The sequence below is a fragment of the Dipodomys merriami genome, unplaced genomic scaffold (assembly GCF_024711535.1).
Source record: "Dipodomys merriami isolate MVZ:Mamm:240054 unplaced genomic scaffold, mDipMer1.0.p SCAF_523, whole genome shotgun sequence".
NCBI lineage: Eukaryota > Metazoa > Chordata > Mammalia > Rodentia > Heteromyidae > Dipodomys > Dipodomys merriami.
The window spans coordinates 155,156-171,920 of record NW_027206095.1 but is presented as its reverse complement, the minus strand read 5'-3'; positions in this window follow the sequence as shown (position 1 = coordinate 171,920).

Here is a 16,765-nt window from a genome sequence, read left to right as displayed (position 1 = left end):
ATGCAAGGCAAGCACTCTACCACTGAGCCACCTTCCCAGGCCACTCTGGATATTTTTGTACTAAGGTCTCATAGTTTGTCAGGCTCTCCCTATTTACAAACCCTACTTGCAGTTCCTACCATAGCTAGAAAATGGAAGCCACAAATCATCATGCCCAGATTAAACTTTTTTTTTAAATTCAAGTACAAATATTTACAAAAAAGTGACCAGGTAATGAAGCCTTTCTTGAAAATAGAGTAAGTATTTGTTAACTGGAAAAATATGTTTAGAACCTTAAAAAATAAATTTATTTAAATTCACCAACCATATAAAAATTAAGAAAATAATATTAGAAATTCACATGCTAACTATATTTAAAGCAAAATATATGTATCTGAATAATTTATATGTGTAAAAATCATGCAAAATTAAATTAACTAATCCTACAACTCTGAAAAAAGAATTACCCCCCAAAACAAAGGAAAATAATTAAGTTCAAAAATTGAAATTTAGAAAATAAAATTAAGTGCACTCTTTAGTTGATTTAAGTAATTGTAAATCCACCGTATATCAATTTTATATTAATAAAATGCATGAACAAAGAAAGCAAAAGTACCCATTGATAAATAGCAACAGCAAAAGTCTCAGTAGTTGTTTGAGTGTGCAAAAAACAAAAATTGATGGAGTGGATAACAATGCTCTTTCCATAAATAATGTACTCATTACCTTACTTATGTAACTGTAACCCCTCTGTACATTACCTTTACAATGAAATTAAATTGAAATTAAAAATAAACCAAATAATATACCAATTAAGAATTCTTAGAAGGCATCGGTTAAAAACCTTGTAAAAAACTGTCCCAGGTACCCGAGGAATATACTTTGATGATACTATTAGAATACCTAAACTTCAGCAGAGAAGCCAAAAGTTTAAAAACTGTTACAAAGTAAAGTATTAAATCAGAATATATTAGTATAATAATTAGTTGGATTTTTAGTGGTAGTCAAATATGTAAGGAATGAGGCAATTTGCCATTTGTTTTCACATAATACGTGAGAAAGAATTTTCTAGGTCTTTTAAAATATATCATAAGTTAATGAAGAAACTATTTTTTCACATCATATGATAATCAGATAAAGATTATATTAGAGCAAAGAACATATTGTAATATGTTTTTGGATGTTAATATATATACCTAGTTTGGTTGTGGGCAATTATGGGGATTTCAATCGGAGTATTGTTCTTGATAGGCTGGCATCATATCAGTGGTTAATTTTAGGATAGGGGTTCCCTTTCCACAAGAACATTCACCTGTTCTGTCCTTTTAGCCTTCCCATCATCAATGGCATCAGAGTTGCACACTAACATTCTAGCTTCCTACCTTGGCCGGCCTAGATCCTGCAGTCCTTCCAATCTTAGTCTCTAGATAGTGCAGGATGGTGGAAATGATCCAATGCACCCAGCTATAGACTGAGAAGGAAGTCCACAAAAATTTGTTCTGGTTTCTGTTCTCAAGCCTCCGAAGTAATTAAGAGTACAGATTAGAGACTCTGCTGCCAAGCAGTAATAGTATTTGTAAAGCAATTAGACATATTATGACTTAGGCTTGTGATTACCTCAGGAAAGAATGAAAGAGCAATGAACCATAGAAGACAAGAAGAATTTAACTAGCTACTCAGAGGCTGAATCACCATAGCAAGCTACTCAGGAGGCTGAGATCTGAAGACCACTGTTCAAAGTGGTAGACCACTATCCTTGGGCACAGAAGCTTAGAGATAGTGCCCAAGCACTATCAAGCCTCAGGAATGATGAATGCATGCATGAGCACATGCACATGCAAGTGTGTGTACAGGCACATGTACACACACACACACACACACACACACACACAAATGTGTATTTTAAGGCAGAGTTCTTTTATTTTTACCTTGCTGTACTTTCCTTGTATTAGTTCACCAATTAACAAAATCAGCTAAGCACCTATTTACATACAACTCATCATGTTTCTCTAAAGTCTACTCTCTTTTTGGAAACCTGATTTTATTTGACCCAAAAGTAAATTATGCAGGAGGTCAGTTCATCTCTCTCAACTCTGTAGTGTTAGTAGATTGTTTAGGTTCTTCCTAGCAATATGATTTTGTGAAATCCTGCATCAAGCAGCATATTTCTTTCACAAGAAGGGAAGCCTCTATCAAACAATTAGTAATAGGTTTTTCTCCTCCTGGCAAGCATCTGTAGTTTTATTATCTTCATATAATCCATGATCTGTCTGTGTATGCCAAAGACAGCTGTGAAAATAAAAAGACCCTTCTCAGCGCTTAGATTTTGTATACCATTCATAGATATGAAGGTGTTTAAATATTACTTAAATTGCTTTGAACTAAATAATGTTCACCTTGACTATCTTGAGAAAGAAGAATAGGTTTTTCAGCATTTTAGGTAAGAACGCGAGTGAAAGAAAAGGAAAAATGAGGAATAAGTCAACACATACATTCAAATGAAACAAAACAACCCAAGAAAACACAAATTAATTCAGTATTCAAGAACCAGCAGGAAATGCAACGATTTTTTAAAAATCAAGTATGATAAGCTTATGAAAATCCTGACTCTATGGGAGTCTACTGTTGTGAGGATAGTGTTTATCCACTGGCCAGACTGGACAGAAAGATCTATACACTATGCCAGGCACTTATTCTAATTTCCAGGAAGAATAACATCAAATGGACATCGCCCATGATCATACACAAGTAGGAAGCCAGATTCTATCTAAAAATTAATCAGGATAATTTAGGGCTGAGGGCATGTGGCACTGTGGCTCAAGTGGTAGATAGCTAGCCTTGAGCTGAAGAGCTGAGGGACAGCGCCCATGCCCAGAGTTCAAGCCCCAAGACCGGACCCCCCTCCCCCAAAAAAGGTGATGGCTTTTCAAGTACTTATATATCAACTGAGTTACCTTTGTGGAGCTAATGGATTCAATATAAGCTTCGCTTAAGAGCTATTTCCAAATTTCTGCAGCTTAAAATTTCCCAAATGAGGTCTTACTGGCACAAATCTCTACCTGACCCTTTACCCTTTTTCCATGTAGGAACAGACCAACCAGAATATCTTAACCTGACAGCATAGATTGTCTTAATGGAAAAAAACTTAAATGTTACAAGGGATCATAGACAGATGAACAGTTCTGAAAGAACTGTTCAGACTAGAAGGTATTTTATCAAAATGTAATTGTTTATTATACCTATCGTTTCAAAAGTAGCTAACGTCAAGAAGATAAAAAAAATTGTTTATATGCATGATTCCCTAGTGTCTTCGCCTGTCTACCATCCAACCAGGCAGGAACTCACACTACTGACTTTCTATCACCAAATATTACCGTAGCTCCAGGAGAAGTCCATATGTTTCTCCTCGATATTAGGCCTTAAATTGGTAATGTTTAATCAGTGTTTCCTCTTGCCTCTAGGCTGTACATCTACAAATGGTAAAGCATTAGGACTAACTCTACCAAACACTGAGGTAGAGATAATGAAATAATACTTTAAAACAGAGTTGTTTTTGATACCCTAACTATAACAGAACAATGTAAAATATTTTCTTATATTATATATAGTTATATATTTTATATATATACGTGCTGATTTTATATTTCACACAGTGAATCTTACAAAAATTAATTGATAATTTGACAAATAAATTGATATTTATGCCAATGAATAGATTGGAATATAAATAAATATGTTTAGAATATATATTAGGATATAAAGAGTATCAATGCAATGTCTTCGGTATAAACTTGTGATATGTTCTAAGTGTTCTTGGTCTTTTGAATTCACATGGTAAAAAATTGGTTGTTTTCCTCTAATCTATAAGGGATTTTACTCTGCTTCTCTGTTTATTATTTTAACTCACCGGTTCCAAACTGTTTTTCTTCATATTTCTGAAGCATTCCTACTGATTATACCAAAATTTTTATGATATGATGTTTAAAAGGTATTATTCTTCAGGACCCACAGGTCTTGGATCCCACGTCCCAGTTATCCGCATCATCAGATAACAAGGGCAAGACTTCTCACCTAAGCCCATGCAACATGCCAACAAAAAGAAATTGAAAACCCATCTCAATTTCTCATTTCCTATAATATTTCAGGGCCTCAATTCCTTAAGACACAGAAAGTAATGGTAAGAAATTGTGAAGTGCAAGGCAACTTAAAATGAAAGATGATATCACAAAATCTGAGAAAAAGTACAGTAATTCAAAATTTCAGTTTACAAATGATATGCCCATATGAGTGAACAAGATCACAAATGTCACAAGATTACTTTTAATACCCCTCCCCTAATGATTAATGAAAAATTTCAGTCCAGAGAAAGTAAGCCAAAAAATATTTCCTGGAATGATAAATCCATAATTGGTCTACCAAGGCTAGGTAAACGACTTCGAAGTCATATATAATTCAGTAAAACATTGAGAAGATCATCAGTGCTTCAAAACATTGGTACTTCAGTAAAACTTGGTTCTGTAGTATAAAAATGTTGTCATTCTCAAACCAATGATAACGTACATTTAATCTCCTGAAAGTATAATACTTTTCAAATAAACTTTTAAAAATCATTGCCAAAATAACATTTGACAAGTAGATGATACTTAGTGACATTACAAGTTTTTCATGTGTAGGGAGCAAATTACAATACAGTTGATTTATTTTCCCAGCACTAATGCCAAACAGGTTCACCCATTCATTAAAGTGTAGAAATAGTACCCCCCACCATTTGTGTTGTTCAGCAGGTGCCTTCGACAATTTGTTAAATAGATCAGCCTCCCATATTTCAAACCAAAACATTAGCTAATAAAGTAAATTTCATCACATAATAAGAACATTTTAAAAAGTAACGAATAGTTCCCTTATCATATGTTGTTTTATGTTTTCCTTATCTGTCTAACATAGAAAATATGATTTTAAGTCTTGAATATGGGTATACATCAGAGATGTGATGAACATAAAATCTGTCTTCTATTTCCATCATATTCCTGTATAGTAGTAAATTGCACTTTTCTTCTTTTTGCAAAACTTGTAGGTAGTAGAAAATATTATCCCATGTAAAATAAAATAATCGCAAACCATTGTACAAAGCCATTTATAAAAACTGGTAGTTAGGAATACATTCTAAGCCATTTTTAAGCTTTCTTATTGACTAAAGATTAATCTTCCAAATGGATGAGAATAAAATCATGTCTAGGTGCTTCACGTCTCCAGTCTTGCAAACTGTTATTGCAGATGAATGAATTATGGAAATATAAGCTGACATCAGTTCAAGTATATGCAGGATTGAAACTCCATGGAAAGTATATAAACCTTTCAAAGTATTAACAGACAGTTCGATGTCCTCCTCTCAAGTCTTGCCTGATTTCCAATTAATCACAGCTTCTTGACTTCAAGTCTAGTGAAGCTGAAGGACTACAAGGCCTACCCCAATGCTACATCGTCATGGTTTCTCTTTTTAAACTTTTATTTGGATGTGGAATTTATTTTCATGTCTTCATTCAGTCTCTTCTGAATTGTAGTGAGCCAAATAGGCTCTGTAAAATCACTTTAGGTACCAAAAATATTAAAACAATCTATATCAAAAAGTTTTGGCCTCCCTCCACTGCTGAAGCCAAGATGCTTAGCTAGGGCTTCTAAGAACGCCTTTTCTTACCTTTTCAATTTGATCAATTCTTTTCTTTTTTTTTTGAGGGTGGTGGTCTGGTCATGGGGCCTGAACTCTGGGCCTGGGCACTGTCCCTCAGCTCTGCAGCTCAAGGCTAGCATTCTAGCCACAGCACCACTTCTGGCGTTTTTTTTTTTTTTTTCTTTTTGCTTATGTGGTGCTGAGGAATCGAACCCAGGGAAAGCACTCTAAAACTGAGCGACCTTCCCAACCCTGCTCAATTCTTTCTGATCCCAAAACTTTTTGGCTTATGTAATAATGGAAGTCTTCACTATCTCATGTTAATAAGGATATTATATTTTGTGAGCTACTTAGAAATGTGAAATCATTGGTTTGAAGAATCCAATCTGATATTTTTCTGTGTTTCACTGCTTTGCGTGCAAATACATTGTGGAAAGTATTGCAAACAGAAAAATGTAACCCCAATACCTTCTTTCATTGTGGAGGCACTTTCTACCTAAATATTTTGACCCAAATTATCTTTTCCAGTGAATTACTGTTTGGTAATCAAAGGTCAATTCACCAATTTTGATGTCTTATTTTTTTAAGAACTTTGAATTTAAATTCCACTAGAACCTTGTTTCACACAGTAAGAGTATATTTCCTGGGTAAGGAGAATTCTCAAGGGAACCTACAGTATTTATAGCAAGGTTTTTGAGGTTTGTTTGTTTAGAGTGAAAAGGATCCATCTTCACCCACATTGCACCCTCTCAGCTAAATCTCCATGAATTTCTTTGAATGAAAGCCTATTTTACCAGGCAATCTTAAATTTTCTTAATAGGCTAAGTTATTAAAAAGTTTGAACAATTAAACTTTACCTGTCATAATTTTTTTTCTTTTTTTCTTTTGAAAATACAGTACAGAGGGGTTACAATTACATGGGCAAGATAATGAGTACATTTCTTATCAAGAATTGTAGTCTCCTCCTTTGTTTCCCCTTCCCATCCCTTCCCATTCTCCCCCTGCCCCCCCCTCAACAAATCCTCTCCGCTCCCCCTCCCTCCTGCATCAAATTTGTAAATTTCGTTTTTGACATAATGACTTGTAAGTCTCTTTGTTGGAATGGATCCACCTGTATCCCTATTTAAACGATTTGTTTTTCCCCTTCCACTCCACAAATTATACCGACATCAAATACAGTAATAGCAGGTGTTATACTGTGGGGGAGGGACATACAAAGCAACGAAGAAATAATCTTATAAATGTGTTAGAAATAATCACATGAAAGAACAGAAACATTTGAATACTTATCTTAGGGTTCATTTCCCTAACATCACCTTATCTGACCTTTTCTGCTTGACTCAGACATATACTGGATATTGCAAATAAGGGAAACCATGGGACCTATGTTTCTTTGGGCCTGGCTTACTTCACTTAATATAATTTATTCCAAGTCTTTCCATTTCCTAACAAATGGGTCAATGTCATTCTTTCTGATGGAGGCATAGAATTCTATTGTGCATATATACCACATTTTCTTGATCCATTCATCTACTGAGGGGCATCTAGGTTGGTTCCATATCTTAGCTATAGTGCTGCAATAAAGATAGTCGTGTGTGTGTGTGTGTGTGTGTGTGTGTGTGTGTGTGTTTGTGTGAGTTTTGGGGATACCTACCCCCATCTCTGAAGTGCCTCATCCTCCCAGTGGTGAGTACATCTTGGATCCCCACCCCAAGGAAGGTGGGTAGCAGAGGGTACATAAGGTTACATTGAATGGGATGATCTGAATTCTATCCTGAAACTGAAGCCTGGAGAGCTAATGGAGAGAAGGGGAGGTTTAGAGGAGCATCAAAGGAAGCCCCTTACTTTTGGCTATAAGTACCAGAGAGAAAACTGAATCCATTCTTTTGGTAGTAAGATAGCAGCTGCCCAGTATTCATTTATTTTATTATTTTTTTGTGAGTCCTAGGGCTTGGATTCCGGGCCTCAGTGTCGTCCCTAAGCTTCTTTCATTCAAGGCTGAGGCACTAACACTTGAGCCACAGCAACATATTTGGCTTTTTTCTGGGGTGGGGGGGAAGGTGGTTTTGGGGAGATAAGAATATTACAGACTCTCCTGCCTGTGCTGGCCCTTAGTCATTGCCATCAGACCTCAGCCTCTTGAATAGCCAGGATGATGGGTGGGAGCCACCAGTACCTGAATGCCACCATCCATTTATATTCCCCTAGGGCCAGTGCCGGCCACCTACACTGCACCCCCCTTAATTGTGAGTGGGAAGTGATCATGGGTGGGTTTGATACTTCAACAGCCTGCCTACTTACCTTTGAGCATTGTTCCTGATCAGTTTGATGACGGCTACTTCCTTATCCACAGCAATGACTTGGCTCTGTCACAAAAACAAATGTACCCCAAGAGGTGTCAGTTCTGGAGTCTTTCCTCTGCACACCGCCCCCCTCCCTGAAATAACACACCCCAGCAAAGAACTAGATATAGAGTGAATTCATTCTCTTATAACCGGGGTCTGGCCAGATAGATAGCAGTGAGGATCAGAGGCCCAGGATCATGCTGGGTGGTTGGACAACACAATGCCTCCTCATCCACTTTCCTTTAACTGTCTTAGCAGAGAGTAGTGAGGAAGTACTCAGAGGATGGATGGACAATGAATAACCGTAACGTTCTAGCCCGGGCACAGAGGGGCTTACCTCAGGGAGCTATGTCAACAGGCTGAGCAAGACAGCTCCTGACCCACAACCCACTCCAGAATTAGAGAGTCACCATGGGTCCCAGCCACATGGAGAGGCTGAGCCACCTCCTCCAGGATCCATTCAACCAGTTCTTGAAAGAGAAGAGAGAGAGAGAGAGAGAGAGAGAGAGAGAGAGAGAGAGAGAGAGAGAGAGAGAGAGAGAGAGAGAGAGAGAGAGAGAGAGAGAGAGAATGAAAGAAAGAAAGAAAGGAAGAAAGAAAGGAAGAAAGAAAGAAAGAAAGAAAGAAAGAAAGAAAGAAAGAAAGAAAGAAAGAAAGAAAGAAAGAAAGAAGGAAGGAAGGAAAGAAAAAAAGAAAGAGAGAGAGAAAGAGAGAAAGAAAGTCAGAATTGGACTTATGCCTGATGCCAGTGGCATAGGCATAATGCTATACAGGAAAATGAGGTATGAGGACCATGGTTTAGAGCCAGGACAGGCAGGAACGGCCTCTGAGACTCTTATCTCCAAAGAACCACCAGAAATCCAGAAGTGGTGCTGAGGGCTCAAGTGGTAGAGAGCCTGCCTTGAACTGAGGAGCTAGGGGACAGCGCCGAGGACCAGAGTTCAAGCCCCAGGACTGACAAGAAGTGGACTTTCCACCACAACAAGTGGACTTACTAGCATCCATTGTCATAAGGAGCATGGCAGAGAAGTCAGGCTGAGCTTCCTCTAAACTGGGGGTCATGAATGGTCACCCAGCTTCTTCGTGCCTCATTTTCCCCAGCTGCAAAATTGAACACAGTGAAGGATCCCCTTCCTCATGGGGATAGGGTAAGGATGAAAGAGAGCCATGTTTTGTTTCATAATCCCATACCTGTTGCACGATAAATAACAGGCACCATCTGAGCCCTTGCAGGGTATCTTCCTGTCATATTCTCACAGAATTTCCAAGAACCATCTCTGGCAAGTGTTCCTTCTATGCCTGGCCCTGCCCCAGTGTTCCCCCTATATTGATCCCTTGTTTCCTCACAACTGTGCCAGGAGGATACTGAAGTCCAGTGGTCAAGGCCCAGAGCTTCACCTGTGGTCAATAATCAGCTGCTGTGGACTAAGAGTTTGGGACAATCTATCTAAACCGATGACTAAACGTGGTGCAACCTGTCTAGCATCCTGATACAGAGAAGCAGTCATGGTGGCCAACACTTGTCACAGGAGGATTGTGATCCAGCCCAGCTTGAGCATATATTGAGTCTCTATCTCAGAATTGCCCAAGACAGAAAGGCTTGGCTTTCATGGTAGAATACCTGACTGGCAAGCCTAAGGCCTTGAGTTCAAACCCTAATATAGCAAAAAGAATCAGAGGCCCGGTGGCAGAGGCTCATGCCTATAATCTTAGCTACTCAGGAGGCTGACATCTGAAGATCATAGGTCAAGATTTAAAATAGGGTTGGCCTCACCCATCAGACCTCATGATGAGAAGACTCAGAGTCTGACCCATCCAGTGTGCTCCATAGTAACAGAGCTGGCATACTTACTAAGTGCTGGCCATGCTCTCTGTCCCCCAAACCAAGGCTCACATGTTTTCCCTTCTTCCTTCCTTTCTTCTTTTTCTCCATCTGGCCTTCCCTCTTCTTTCTCTCTTTCCTTCCTTTCTCTCACTCCTGGGCCTTGAACTTGGAGCCTAGGTGCTGTCCCTGAGCATTTTTACTCAAGGCCAACAGACTACGGCTTAAGCCACATATCCACTTCTGGTGTTTTATTTTGGCAGTTAGTTGGAGATAAGAGTCTTACAGGCTTTCCTGCCTGGGCCTCAAGCATTAACCCTCCCATCATAAGCCCCTATGTAGCTAGGATGACAGGCATGAAGCACCGGCATCCAGCTCAAACCATGGTTTCTTCATGTGCTGTGGAACCAGCACTGGAAACTCTCATTGTCTATGACCCCTCCAGAGCCTGGCGCACACTGTAACTCTGTTGGATAAAAAAATGAGCATCTGTCTACAAAAATACTACAGAAAAGTCCCATCCCATTCAGGTAAGCATCCTGGTGGGCGGGGCAAATCCTGATGTAGCTCTCCCACAGTTCTCCCTCCTCCCTCTTCCCACACTCCTGGGGCCAGAGAAGTTAACTCTTTTGGCTCTGACGACAGGATTCATGGTGTGCGTGCTGGATTTTGGGGCCTCTGGGATGCTTATCTTCTCAAGGATCTCTGGTCAGCGGCTGATCAGCTCTGTGGCACTTAAATCCCCACTCAGGAGTGAATGAGGTTGCATTGAGCTGAAGGCCAGGCTCAAGGGACCTATTCTCCTACCCCTGGAGCCAGCCAGGGTGGCCCACCAAATCTGGCCCCCAAGTTTCATGTTGCAGAGAAAGGATCTTCGAGGCATCATGGGTTTCTGAATCTCCCAGAGTCTAGTGCAGTTGCTGAGAATCTTCTCTACTCACAGCTGGCCGGCCAGGGATGGTGAGGTCACAATTTCTGCTTCCCATGACATCCTCAATGTTATGTCTAGGTCGCATGACCCCCACCAAAGCGACCACCAAGAATCAGACTCTACAGCTCTTTTATTTAAACGAGCTGCAGTTCGGGCCATGTCCTACACTCTGACACAGCAGAACCCAGGAGGTGAGCCCCGAGCTAAGGATTTACAAGTCTTATTTTTTTTTTAATTTGAATTTAAATTTTTTGTGAACATACTGTACAGAAGGTTTACAATTACATGGTCAAGATAATGAGTACATTTCTTATCAAGCATTGCAGCCTCCTCCTTTGTTTACCCTTCAAATCCCTTTCCATACTCCCCCCGCCCCCCGACCAAATCCCCCCTTCCCAAGCCATCCCCCGCACCAAAGTTGTAAAGTTCGTTTTTGATATGACAACTTGTACTTCTCATAATTGCATCGGGTCCACCTGTATCCTTAAACGACTTGTTTTTCCACACCTCCTTCACAAATTATACCGACATCAATTATAGGGAAAGCAGGGGTTATACTGTGGGAGAGGGACATACAAAGCTACAAAGAAATAATCTTATAAATGAATTTTGAGGAATGTTCCATGGATTCCTAATTTTTCCAAAACCTTCATCATAAAGGGGTGTTGGATCTTGTCGAATGCTTTTTCTGCATCTATTGAGATAACCATGTGGTTCTTATTCTTGCTTCTGTTGATGTGATGAATAATATTAATTGATTTGCGTATATTGAACCAGCTTTGCATCCCTGAAATGAATCCTGTTTGATCGTGGTGTATGATTTTTTGGATGAATTGTTGAAGTCAATTGGCCAAAATTTTGTCGAGAAGTTTTGCATAAATTGTTCATCAAAGAAATGGGTCTATAGTTCTCTTTCTTTGTTGAGTCCCTGCCTGGTTTTGGGATGAGGGTTATGATGGCTTCATAGAATGTGTTTGGTAATGAACATTCTCTTTCAATTTCATTGAAGTGTTGGAGGAGTATTGGTGTGAGCTCTGCTTGGAAGGCCTTGTAGAATTCTGCTGTAAAACCATCTGGTCCTGGACTTTTCTTAGCTGGGAAGTCTCTTATTGCTCTTTCTATTTCAATGCTTGATATGGGCCCGTTAAACTGGTTTAATTCATCTTGGTTTAGATTTGGCATGACAATATTTGCTAGGAAAAGGTCCATTTCTGCCAAGTTCTCAAACTTATTATCATAAAGTTTTGAGAATTATTCCCTTATAATTCTGAATCTTGCTTGTTTCCGTGGTGATGTTTCCATTCTCATCTCTGAGTTTATTTATTTGGGTGTGTTCTCTTCTTTTTCTGATAACATTATCTAAGGGTCTGTCAATTTTGTTAATTTTTTCGAAGAACCAAGTCTTTGTTTTGTTGATTCTTTCTACATATTTTTTGGATTCTAATTCATTTAATTCTGATTTAATTTTGATTATTTCTGTCTGTCTACTGGATTGGGGTTTATCTTGCTGCTCTTTTTCAAGGAGGTTCAGATGTCTCATTAAATTGTTGGTTTCAGATCTCTCCAATTTGTTGATGTAGGAGCTCAGAGCTATAAACTTGCCTCTGAATACTGCCTTTGCTGTGTCCCAGAGGAGCTGCTAATTTGTGTGTTCATTTTTGTTGAAAAGCATGAACATTTGAATTTCCTTTCTAATCTCTTCCATGACCCACTCGTGATTCAGCAGTGTGTTGTTCAGCCTCTATGTGTTACCGTATTTTCTTTGGTGGCTTATGGTGTTGAGTTCTAATTTTATTCTCTTGTGGTCACAGAGAATGCAAAGTATAACTTCAATGTTTCTGAATTTGGACAAGTTTGCTTTGTGGCCTAAAATGTGGTCTATTTTAGAAAATGTTCCATGTTCTGCTGAGAAAAACGTGCATTCTGATGCTGCTGGGTGAAATGTTCGGTAGATGTCTGTTAAATATAATTGATTTATGCAGCTGTTTAGATCTGCAGTTTCTCTGTTGAGTTTTTGCCGAGTTGATCTATCTAGTGGGGAGAGTGGTGTGTTAAAATCTCCAACAATTAACGTCTTTGGATCTATGTGGGATTTGAGGGAATGTAGTGTTTCTTGGATAAATTTGGGTGCTCCATTGTTTGGCGAATAGATATTTAGAATTGTAATATCCTCCTGACGGAGAGATCCTTTAATTAGTATGTAGCGACCTTCTTTATCTCTTCTCACAAATTTTAATTTGCAATCTATTTTATCTGATATTAGGATTGCAACTCCTGCCTGTCTATGGGGACGTTTGCTTAGTAGATTTTGTTCCAGCCTTTAACACTGAAAATGGGTTTGTTTTTATGGGCAAGATGTGACTCCTGAAGGCAACAGATAGAAGGGACTTGTTTTTTAATCCAACTAGACAGTCTATGTCGCTTAATTGGAGAGTTCAGTCCGTTAACGTTAAGAGATAGGACTGAGAGATATTTGGGAGTTCCTGCCATGTTATCCACCTTCTTGGGGGTTGCAAAAACTGGATTCTTCCTATGGTTTTTTGATTCTCAGTTTGGGTGCAGTTTCTTGGCCTTTATTGTGGTCTTGTTGGTTTTCTATGTGTAGGACATCTTTAAGAAACTTTTGTAGGGCTGGTTTGGTGGAGATGTATTGTTTCAATTTTTCTTTGCTATGGAAGTTTTTTATTTGGCCTTCAGTTATGAAGGAGAGTTTAGCTGGGTACAGTATTCTTGGTTGATAGTTGTTTGTTATTAGGGCTTGGCATACATCATTCCAGGCCCTTCTTGCTTTGATTGTCTCTGCTGAGAAATCTGAGGTGATTCTAATTGGTATCCCTTTATAGGTGATTAATCTTTTCTCCTTCATAACTTTAAGGATCTTTTTCTTGGTCTGTGTTGATCCTGTGTGGATTATAATGTGACGGTGGGATGTCTGGTCTATTTGGAGTTCTAAAACTTCTTGTATAAGAATAGGCCTATCTTTTTGCATGTTTGGGAAGTTCTCTGCTAAGATCCTGTTAAACAAATTTCTTTTCTTTTTTTTTATTTTATTTTATTTGAGAACATACTGTTCAGAGGGGTTACAATTACATTGGCAGGATAATGCATATATTTCTTACCAAGCATTGCAGCCTCCTCCTTTGTTTACCCTTCACCTCCCGTCCCAGCCTCCCCCCTCCCCCCCACCCAATCATACCCCCCTCCACCCCCACTCCGACATTGTGAAGCTTGCTTTGACATGACATGTTGTAATTCTCCTTGTTACAACAGGTCCACCTGAATCCTTAAACGACTTGTTTGTCCCCCTCTCCTCCACATGTTATACTGACATCAAATAAAGTGAAAGCGGGGGTTACACTGTGGGGGAGGGACATACAAAGCAACAAAGAAATAATCTTATAAATGCACTAGAAACACATGCATGAAAGAAACGAAAACATTAAAATACATATTTAAGGGTTCGTTTTCCTAACATCACATTATCTGCTCTTTTCCGCTTGACTCATACCTATACTAGATATTGCAAATAAGGGAAACCATGGGACCTATGTTTCTTTGGGCCTGGCTTACTTCACTTAATATAATTTTTTCCAAGCCTTTCCATTTCCTAACAAATGGGGAGATGTCATTCTTTCTGATGGAGGCATACAATTCCATTGTGTATATATACCACATTTTCTTGATCCATTCATCTACTGAGGGGCTTCTGGGTTGGTTCCATATCTTAGCTATGGTAAATAATGCTGCAATAAACATAGTTGTGCTGGTAGCTTTAGTGTGGTCTTGTTTGTAAACATTTGGGTAAATGCCCAAAAGTGGGATTGCTGGATCATAGGGGAGATCTATGTGAAGTCTTTTGAGGAACCTCCATACTGCTTTCCAAAGTGGTTGAACAAGTTTACATTCCCACCAACAATGAAGTAAGGTTCCTTTCTGTCCACATCCCCTCCAGCATCTGTTGTAGTTAGAGTTCTTGATTTTTGCTGTTCTAACTGGAGTGAGGTGATATCTCAATGTTGTTTAGATTTGCATTACTTTTATGGCTAGGGAGATTGAACATTTCTTCATGTGTCTATTGGCTACCTTTCTTTCTTCTTCAGAGTAGTTTTTCTATAAATCTTTAGCGCAATAATTTATTGGGCAGTTGTTTCTTTAAAAATTTGTTATTGGGGAATTTAATTTTTTGAATTCCAGGTGTATTTTAGATATGAGACTCTTGTCCATTGTATGGCTAGAGAAGATCTTCTTCCAATCCGTGGGTTTTCTATTGATCTTGCTACTTTTGTCCTTTGCCACGCAGAAGCTCTGCAATTTCATGCAATCCCATTTGTCCAACCTTTCTTTGATTTGTTGTGTTTCTGGGTCTATATTAAGAAAATTTCAGCCTGTGCCAAGGAGACCTAGTGTATCTCCTATATTGTCCAGTAATGTTTTCAGGGTGTCTGTTTTGACTCTGAGGCCTTTGATCAATTTGGAGTTGTTTCTTGTGCAGGGTGATATATAATGATCTAGCTTTAATTTTCTACAAGTGATAAACCAATTTTACCAGCAACATTTACTGAAGAGGCTGTCTTTCTTCCATTCTATTATTTTAGGCCCCTTATTGAAGTTTAGGTGACTATAGCTCCATGGGTACATTTCTGGGTTTTCAATTCTATTCCATTGGTCCTGAGGTCTGTTCTTGTGCCAGTACCAAGCTGTTTTGATTACTATGGATTTGTAGTAGAGTTTAAAATTTGGTATTCATATTCCTCCAGCAGTGTTCTTTCCATTGAGGAGCGTTTTTGCTATTCGGGGTCTTTTATTGTTCCATATGAATTTTTGGATTGCCTCTTCTATTTCCTTGAAGAATGAGGTTGTAATTTTCATAGGTATCGCATTGAATTTGTAGATAGCCTTGGGAAGTATTGCCATTTTCACAATCTTGATCCTTCCAATCCAGGAGAATGGAAGGTTTTTCCACTTTCTATGTTCTGTTTTGAATTCCTTTTTCAGGTTTTTAATTTTTTCATCATTTTTTAAGTCTTTGATTAAGTTAATTCCTAGGTATTTTAGGTTTTTTTGGGGGGGTATTACAAATGGAGTTGATTTTCTGATTTTAGCCACACTTTTCTCATGTTGGAAGACAGAAAAGCTATTGATTTTTAAGATTTAATTTTATACCTTGCTATTCTGCTAAAGTTTTGAATCAGCATGAGTAATTTGGGAGTGGAGTCTGAGGGATTCTTTAAATACAAGATCATGTAATCTGCAAAGAGGGGGATTTTTACTTCTTCTTTCCCCATTTGGATCCCATTTATGTTTGCATCTTGTCTTATTGCTGTAGCTAGGCATTCTAATACTAGGTTGAAGAGAAGTGGAGAGAGTGGGCATCCTTGTCTTGTTCCTGAGTTAAGAGGAAATAGCTTTAGGTTTTCATCATTAAGAATAATGCTGGCTGTAGGTTTGTCATATAGATCCTTTATTGTATCGAGGCATGTTACCTGGATTCATAGTTTTTCCAGAGCCTTCATCATAAAAGGGTGTTGGATCTTGTCAAATGCTTTTTCTACATCCATTGAGATACCCATGAGGTTCTTATCCTTGCTCTTGTTGATGTGATGAATTATTTTAATTGATTTGCATATGTTGAACCAGCTTTGCATCCCTGAAATAAATCCTGTTTGATCGTTGTGTATTTTTTTTGGAGGAATTGTTGAATTCGATTGGTCAAAATATTGTTGAGGAATTTTGCATCATTGTTCATCAATGAAATGGGCCTATAGTTCTCTTTCTTTGATGAGTGCCTGCCTGGGTTTGGGAAGAGGGTTGTGATGGCTTCATAGAGTGAGGTCGGTAGTGAACTTTTTCTTTCAATTTCATTGAAGAGTTGCAAGAGTATTGGTCTGAGCTCTGCTTCAAGGCCTTGTAGAATTCTGGTGTATTTCCATCTGGTCCTGGGCTTTTCTTAGATGGGAGGTCTCGTATTGCTGTTTCTATTTCTATGCTTGATATGGGCCTGTTAAGATGGTTTAACTCAT